This window comes from Ixodes scapularis, unplaced genomic scaffold (genome assembly GCF_016920785.2).
Source record: "Ixodes scapularis isolate PalLabHiFi unplaced genomic scaffold, ASM1692078v2 PGA_scaffold1__304_contigs__length_218370807, whole genome shotgun sequence".
NCBI classification, from domain to species: Eukaryota; Metazoa; Arthropoda; class Arachnida; order Ixodida; family Ixodidae; genus Ixodes; species Ixodes scapularis.
This window is the reverse complement of record NW_024609846.1, coordinates 193,155,694-193,164,747: the sequence shown is the minus strand read 5'-3', so window position 1 is coordinate 193,164,747 and position 9,054 is coordinate 193,155,694.

Genomic DNA, 9,054 nt, shown 5'->3' with positions numbered 1-9,054 from the left:
GATAGAACGTTCAAATAATGATTTTGGAACATTTATTACTAACGTTATTTCTGTGTTAATATTGAAACGTTAATGTAACATCACATATGTAACTGTGAAATAACGTTAAAAATAGAACGTTCAAATAATGATTTTGGAACATTTATTACTAATGTTATTTCTGTGTTAATATTGAAACATTAATGTAACATCACATATGTAATTGTCAAATAATGTTAAAAATAGAACTTTAAAATAATGATTTTGGAAGATTCATTACTAACATTATTTCAGTGTTAATAATAAAACGCTAATGTAACTTTATTTGTAGAACAATAAAATAATGTTGAAAATAAAACATTCAAATAACTTTATTTGTAAAACAATAAAATAATGTAAAAACTATATGTTCGCCGGTTCCTTTTTTTTTTTTTTGCCCGATTTTTTAAAGGTCTTTTTGAAAAGTACTCTACCTGCCCTGTGATAGTTGCAAGGAAGTGAAGGAAGAGGATTAAGTACGGGAGAAAACGGAAAGAAGAAAAAAGGAAATTTTTCTCAATTAATTAATTCGAAGCTAGGTGGCGCAAGCTACCGCCCCTTATAAAGGGAACAGCCAATATCAGAGCCGGCCGAGCCGGCCAATATTCATCCATCCGCGTTCCCGCCACTGCAACAGTCTGCAACTGTGGCCCCTGCCACCGCTGGTTTCGTCGGTTCGATTTCTTCGAGCGAACTTCTGGGACAGTTTGAATAGCTTGAACTAGTTTGAACTTTGAGTTACTTTGATTTCCAATTAAGCTACGTCCAGCCGCGTCCACAACGGTGACTGCTGACTGATAAAGCGGACAACGGAACAGCTTCTTGACGGCGGGACTCGAGAACCGTAAGTAACCACCTTTTTGATAACCACTGTGCACGTGCTTATTTTCTTGAAAACAATCTGACGTAAACTGGTATCCTGTCGTTCTCTTTGTTTCAAAAGTAACAAGAGGGGGGAAAATGAAATGACATAGAAAACCGTTACATCGTCTGTGCAACCGGCAAAAAAGAATTATTGCCGAGAGCGTCCGCGACCATCTTGCAGACATTTTTCCGAACTCAGTTTTTGTGGCGGCGGATAGGGATTTGATGGTCGACAGAGCAGAGGACAGCGACAACGGAGCGAAAGAGGTTTTAAGCAGTGCTACCGAACAGTTTCAGTGATCTTTGCGTGGACACAGATTCAGAGTCGGATGGTACTGAAATCCGGTCGTAAAATCTTTTGAGCTTGGCAAGCGATGGGCTAGGTCATCAGTGCGACGGTGTGCCCAGCAGTTTCTTTGCGATTTTGGAAATTCTTCGTGAAATTTGGGCAAATGCTAGTGAGAGGTCTGGTCCCACATGGAGACACGACTGTTTGTTTTGCCTGTTGCAAAAGCTGAAAATGTCAGTCCCCACAGGTATGCACAATGGCAAGGAGGGCAGGAGAACTTTTCGAGAAGCTTGTTTGAAAACAGGTGCAACTCGCACCACTTTTTCAACAAAAATGTTTGCTATTAGTCGACAACTGCCCACATTACCTCTCAGTCATCCCTGTAAATCTTTGACAAAGGGCTGAATATTGAACTAAGCGAAGTAAGTTCAGGAAAGCATGCTATGCTTCCTTTATAGCACCTTGTTATCAAGTTTAGGTGTTTTGCATTTAGTATTGTGTTGTTTTGTTTGCAGGCAAAGAAGTCCTAAGCATCGTGTCCAAAGCAGGAAGTGCTGGTGCGAATCTCAGCTCTAGAAGGACGACATTCTGTGTTTACTTTTATTTTATCCTTTAAAAACAATTTATTCATGAGTATTTGCCACCTGCTCAATATGGCAATGTTTTTTTTTGTCTTGCTTTCATCTAGTCATCAGTTGTGGACATTTCTCTTAAAACCTTTTCCTAATCATGTGTTCAAAAGAGGTTTTTAAGCTTTTTATAGCTCTATTTTTACTTTTGCAACTTGAACATTTATAGCTGCTCGGTATGAGAATGCGGAGAGCTCAAACTCCTCTGAAACGCCCTCGTGGTTGGAGTAGGATGTGAACGTTTGAGAACATTTATTAAATTATAACAAAGAGAAACAATTTTGGTATGAAGCAAAGTCCACTGTAAAACCGTAAGATGACATTTTAGTTCTTGTAGCATTCATTTTAATGAGAAAGTTTGTGAGCAGGAAAGATAATTATGCTTTCTTTCATGATGGCAAGCTTTTTCCACCAAAATTAGTGCTAGCATTCTCGGTGCTATTTTTTATGTACCGCAAATTGGGCTTAAGATTGACGTCAGCTCATAGAGAATTTTTTTATTTTTTTATTTTTATTATCTTTTGATCTATGTAATGTCGTGTTTTCAAACTTTTGCACCCTACTCCAATCGCCAGGGCTACATTCTACCAGAGTTTGAGGTCGTTGTGATGTCTAGTTTATTTTTGCGGTAGAGAAACACTGTTGAGTTTTCTCGCTCCTTTCTTTAATTATGTGAGCTTCATGAACCCAATTTACAGGCCTTCAAGCTTCTTCGGAAGTGTGATTTTTTTTCATAATTGTTCACTTTATTTTTTTTTTTTTAGAGGGAAAATAATTTTAACTGCATAGCCTAGCAATATTGTCGCTGCTCATGTACACTTCAATGTTCCAAATTTGGAGAGTCAATAAATGTGCTCATAAACTTGTACCAAACTGTTTTCTTTTCACAGCAGGGGTAGACTGCAATTAATCACCTGGGAATCATGGTGTTCTGCACAAAAAAACAATGGACATAAGAAAGAAAACAGACATACAGGTGCCACTCACAAGTATATATATTTGAAAAGTTCAGAAAAACAGGAATACATCTATCGTCATCTTCATCACGTCCACGCATGCGCTTAGCCATGTGATATACGCCTCATCAAACACATGGCTAAGCGCATGCGTGGACGTGATGAAGATGAGAATGTATGCATTCCTTTCTTTCTGCCCTTTTCAAGTACAGTTGTGAGTGGCACCTGTATATCTGTTTTCTCTCTTGTGTCCATTGATTTTTTGCGCCTTACACTATGATTTCCAACGTTCACCAACTAGCCCAACTACAAGTTCTAAAATTAATCACCTGTATGGTAGCTTGTTTGTGCTGTGCTAAATCTGGTGATGGTTGTATCCCACACTTTCTACCAAGGAAACACTTTTTTCTTCAATTAGTGGTGTGTCGAGTGGCATTATGGCCAAGCTGAATAAATGAATTTCTGATTATTCCTCCCCGGGAAAGTGTGAGGCGCACACAGCTGTTTATGTTCCGAACAAGTGTCTTTCTATATTTATGCTTACATCTGTTGTCACAAAGAAGCTTTGTGATGGTTTAGTGTTCAATATTTTAAATTATTATGCCTCTCACAAACACACTCTGTTCAATTACTGGGACAACCAGTATATGGCCAAACAGATTTGACAAGTTTGGGAGAACGATAAACATAGATCAACTTTTGTTTGCTTGTTTATCATTCTCTGCTTAAATCTCACTTGAAACTTTGGGTGAAGAGTGCAAAGATATTACAATAATCATAAATAAAAAGGCCATTTGGAGTAGACTCCTTTTCTGACATATATGTACAGACGTGGAAAGATTCAACGAAGCCACAGGAGCGTGCGGCCTCGAGATACTCGCGCACTTCATGACGGCAGCGAAAAGAACTAGTATCGATGGCTGCTGCAGCTAGCTGTGAAATTAGCTGCTGTCAGCATCCGTTTAGATGACCTGCTCTGCCGCCCTGCTACCATACTAACGACCATACGCCTAGAGTGGCACTCTCTACACTGCATCTCGATAAGGCTGGCTACCAGTATCGAATAAGCTCATCGTGTGTACTTGGAATTCCGGAACGCAACAGAATGTCTTTCCTTTTTGTTTTCGCTACAGTTCCAGTGAAGCACAATAAGCTTTGATTCACATCACGACGACCATATTGAACCGAAAGCATGCATCGTTGCAAATAAAGTTCTTGAAAAGCGCATTGTCTGTTCAGCTGACAAAACATTTCAATGTCAGTGTACAGTGCGCCACTTTAGGCAAATGACTGTCAGTACGGCAGCAGTGCAGGTCATATAACTGGGTGTTGATAGTCGCTAATCTCACAATCTGCCAGTATTAGAGGGGATAGTTCCCCACGCCACCGGCAGGACGCGCACACATAGTTCGAGGTTGCACGCTACTGTGGCTTTGTTTTTTTTTTTTTTTTTTTTTTTTTTTTTTTTACGTATGTATTAGCAAAAAGAGCACCTAGCTTGGTTAGTGTTCACGAAAAAAAAAAATGCAATTGCTTTTATGAAAAAATGTTTGGAGGGACTGTTAAGAGTCACGAAGACGAACCATACATGTCTGTTTTATTTAGTCTTTTCACTGGTGTGGAATATTGAAATGTGTTAATCTGCTGTTTTGAAAAGGTCTAATAATGATTGTGCCTCACATTTTTATGCTCATTGCAAAGCCCCCATCTTCTGAGTAAACAATACTCAATAATAGCTAGGGTGTCATTGCTGTGTAGAATTGTTTTGGCCCACCATATATTTCACCAGTGCAGTAACAGAAGAGAATGTTACTGCACTGGTGAAATGTCTGCAAAGTTTGGAGGAACACTTCTGAACCATAAAGGCATATATATACTGTGTGTAGGGCACATCTGAACTAAGGCTGCTTCAAACACTAATTTGACTGTGTTGCAGGGCTTGCACCTTGGTAAGACGACTGAGTTACCGTACGTGACAGGTGTTGCCATGGCAATTCACCGTCTCTCGGCAACAGCCCTGGCAATGCAGTCGAACACAACTGTCTGAACCAGACTTTTACAGTATATATTTATCTTCATGGTTCAGAACACTCCTCCGAACATTTTGCATACATTTTGCTGTAGTCGGTGACAGGTCAAGAACCAAGTGGAAGCTCCTCCCACCTCTTTCCTCTTTAGTAGAGCGAACGCTGGAGAGGAGGCGACCTCCTCTCCAGCGTTTGCTCTGCTCAAGTGGAAAGAGGTGGGAGGAGCTTCTACTTGGTTCTTGACCTGTCACCGACTATAATGTGGTAATAACATGTTTTACGAATGTTACTATAACGTTTGCCAGAACATTATTTTAATGTTTTGTAAACATTATATTTATGTTGTAATAACGCTGCGTAAAAAAATTATTTATGTTGTACAAATGTTACTACAATGTTTACAGTAATGTTATGCTAATGTTTTCCGGACATTGTATTTACGTTGCAAAATTGTTTTCCAAGTGTTCAAATAACGTTTATCAAAACGTTATAAGAATGTTCTGCCAAACGTTCAAATAGCTTTATACAGGCGGACATTAAGAACATTCCTCGAACGTTTGGGACGAACATAAAAATAACATTATTCTAATGTTTTCGTGTTACCTGGGTTTCTTGTAGACTTACAATTAAACCTGGTAATGTGACCGAGTCATGAAAGAGTATTCAAACGCGCCAGTTCGCGTTCTTCCAATGAAAATTTTTTTTGGAGGGTTAACGTAAGATGGTTTTAATCTGTGTTATGTAAATATGCGTTGTTGTTTCCTACTTAATGCAAAGGAAGCAATGACAATAACCTTTTTTTTTCTTTTCGTGGAACAGAGTTTTATATCTAAAAACAACCTTTTAATTATTTTAAAAAAACAGAATTAATTCTCTTTACATCCTCTCTAACTTCGTAAGTTTTGTATTGACCCTCATGCCTTCCTTCAATGTTCATCTCCGGTAGATTGCATATTCTTGTATATAGACATTTGGTCTCACGTAAGCTCCTTCTGTACAAACTCAGTTTTCTCAACATCAACACCCACCTGGACTATTTAGCCCCCTCCATCTAACCGCCACCAAATAGTTCATGTTAACGGCCGTAACTCATGCCCTTCTTCCCTGACTTCTGGTGTCCTCCAAGGTTCACTACTGGATTCTCTGTTCCCAACTATTATTATGACCTGCTTTTGTAAGCATCATCTTCATTTGGTTTGTTCGCTGTTGATTGGGTTATTTACTCTGAAATCAAGAACGATTCTTACATTCAATCACATCATTGTCACTAATCGCTGAGGTTTTAATTTTTTATGTTGTTTTGTCGTTCCTGCTATATTTCTTCTGTATGGGTGGTATGCCGAGGCATGCCGGGTATCCGAAGAGAAGCGACCGGGGACTGGCTCGTTCATCCCCAGTCCACCTTCTTTATGCGTCATTCCGAGTACCGAAGGCTTTTTGTGTGTGTGTTCCGTTGGGCCATGCCGAAGGGAAAATGGCCGCGGTCTGGTTTTGTTTACGCTAAAGCCACTTTGTGTACGCGTGGCACCCTGAACCGAAGGTTTGTTTTGTTTGTGTTTGGCATGTGTTCGGTCGCGCCATCCGGGTATGCCGAAGGGAAACGGTCGGGGTCCGGTTCGTTATCGTAAAGTCCACTTTCTATACGCGTTCAACAGGGTGTGTCAGGTGACCTCGTCCCCCACCTACCAGCGACGCTGTTCAAGCTGGACGAAGTATACAAGTAATGTTCAGTTTGTTTCCTTCTTTTCTCCTTTTGATTTGAGTTTTGATTTTAGCCGAGAAGAAGCTTGGTTCTTGTCCGTGAAAGTGAGGGGCTTCAGAATGTGGCTAGTTCTTATATATAGAGGGGAACTGGCGGGAAAACGGGACACGCAATCCCGAGAGCAGTCGGAGACGCTGCTCTCCAGTCCTGCGGTCGTGAAGAGGCCCGGGTTCGAGCTCGCCAGTGGAATGTCATTGTTCTTCCTCGAGTTCTGTTGGTTTCCCGTGTAGTACCACGAGAAGCTAGTGTTGCAGTGCGAGTGCGTGAGGAGCTGCGCCCGATAAAATCGTCCGACGAAGTGGATCAAGACCCCGGAGGAGGCATCCACCCTCCCTCTGGACCAGCGACGACGGCAGGTAAGACTCTTATTATCACTTGTTCTTTGTTGCAGCCGTGCGCTTTGAGTCTCCGGCTATGTATTGAGCGGCTTTTTGGTTTTCTGTTTGTCTGCTCGCGAACGCACGTCGTCTACGGTTTTTGCTAGAGCTCAGTTTTTTTTTTTGCTAGGAAAAAGTAGTAAATATCTTGTGATTTGTATCCTGTACGCTGTGGTTGCCTCCCCTGCTCACGTTTACACCAGGCGTGGCCCTAGCGCCTGTCAACCGGTCGGACAATTTTTTTTCTTCTTTTGTGTGCACATGAGCTGGGGCCTTTTCTCTTTTCACGTTATTTAATCTAATTGAAATATTGGCCCACGAATATCGTGACATAATCTGGCGTCCGCGACAGGAGCGGTTGGCGTTGGTGAAGCAGCTGGGAGCCGACTTAACGGTAGAAGGATCTTAGTGCGTGCGTATGTGGTAGAGTGACTTTTTTTGGAGGGAGCGAAGTCTTTCGATAAGTAGCTGAGATGGAAGCTTTGGGTATCCTTCCCTTGGGAAAGAGCTGCGATATGAGAAAGGCGAGTAGCGAGAGTTCGTTAAACAGGAGTGAGACCGCGAAAGAGAAGATCGTATTCGGGAACGACAGGTGAAAGATAAAGAAGTGGAGAGAGATGCCCAGGAGAAAGAAGTGAAGAGGTAAGCTCAGAAGCGGGAGGCTCGGAGACGAGGGGGAAAAGAAATCCTAGAGTTACAGAGGCGTCTCGCGGAAGTACAAAGCTCAAGCCACAGTTCAGTGAGCGAAGGCAGCGCAGACCCATCCTCCGCCGGCGGAATGATGACCAGTTCTCAACGCTCGATGGCATCTTTCGACCAGAAAAGGCGACCTCGGAGCGTGCCTTCGCCGATTCGAACGCTTGGCAGCTGAGCAACGCTGGCCGGCACATCAATGGGGCACGTTTCTCAGCCTGAGAGAGGCGCTGGCGGTCGTCGCCGGGCTTTCAGCGACGGAGTCGGGGGAATACGATACCGTGCAAAAGGCGTTAATAGGGAGTTTTCGTACACCGTTTTTTCCGTCGCCCAACGCTCTCCATAAGCTGTATGATATCCGGAACTCTGCAGTCAAGGCCAGCGACGCGCATGCGCACTAGCGGCGTCTTCGTTGCGGAGAGCGTAGCGACGTAGGGAAAACGGTCTACGAAAACTTCCTAATGAAACGATTCCGACAAACAGCGGAGGGATTTCGAGATAAATTCCGAAAGGGGGGAGGAGCGGGGACGCTATGCGTCGAGAGTCTCGAGTCTCTTCGACCGCTGGGTGGAGCTCTCATAGACAACGCACGACTACGAGTCCGTGCGCAATCTGCTATTGACGGAAATGTTCGTTAAGAGCTGCCCACCAAAGCTCTCTTTGTTTATCTAGGAGAGAGCGGCGAAAGACTTGGCAAGCATTGCTGTACTTTGTGAGTTGTTTCTCCCATTCCCGGCCGCCTGCCTCCGAATGGACCACGCTACGCAACTCTCGGTGCCACTGTCTATTTGCGTCTCACGTCCGTGCGGGGGTGCTGTCAACCGCTGAGCTGCGGCCGGCGTTCGCTTGCACCGATATCGTCGCTGCCGGGCGGGTTCCTAGGGCCGCTGGTGGTGGTCCGCGCCGCCGACGCCCACGCGGCCGGCCATGCTCCACCATGGCTCCGGACAGGGATTTCCCTAGACCCCACCTAGGGGGGGTTGAGACCCCTGCTAGTTTTCCTGGACACCACCCCTTCAATCTAAAAAAAAAGAAAAAGAAAAAAAGGAAAAATAAAATAAAATTCTATTTTTCAGATTAAGTAGAAAACACCACCTCTCAGGTGTATATATAGAGAAAGGGAAACATACATTACGGGTATGAGCATTTGGTTAATAGACGTCTGTAATTTAGCAAGTGGACTAAAAAAGAAACAGTTTTATATTTTATTTAGCCTCGCCTCGCCTCGCATCGCCTCCCCCCCCCCCCCCCCCCCTTCCCGAGCCATTGGGACACCCCCCCTTGATTAGAATAAACCCCTGGCTCCGGAGATCCGACCGTCCAGGAGACGCGTCGTTCGGTCGTCCCTGTGGTCTCCCATCAGATCTGGGACGTCGGGAGCCGAGCATCAGAGCAGCGCCGGTGTCAGCGGGGCCGCCCGTCAGCCAGACCTTCAAGAT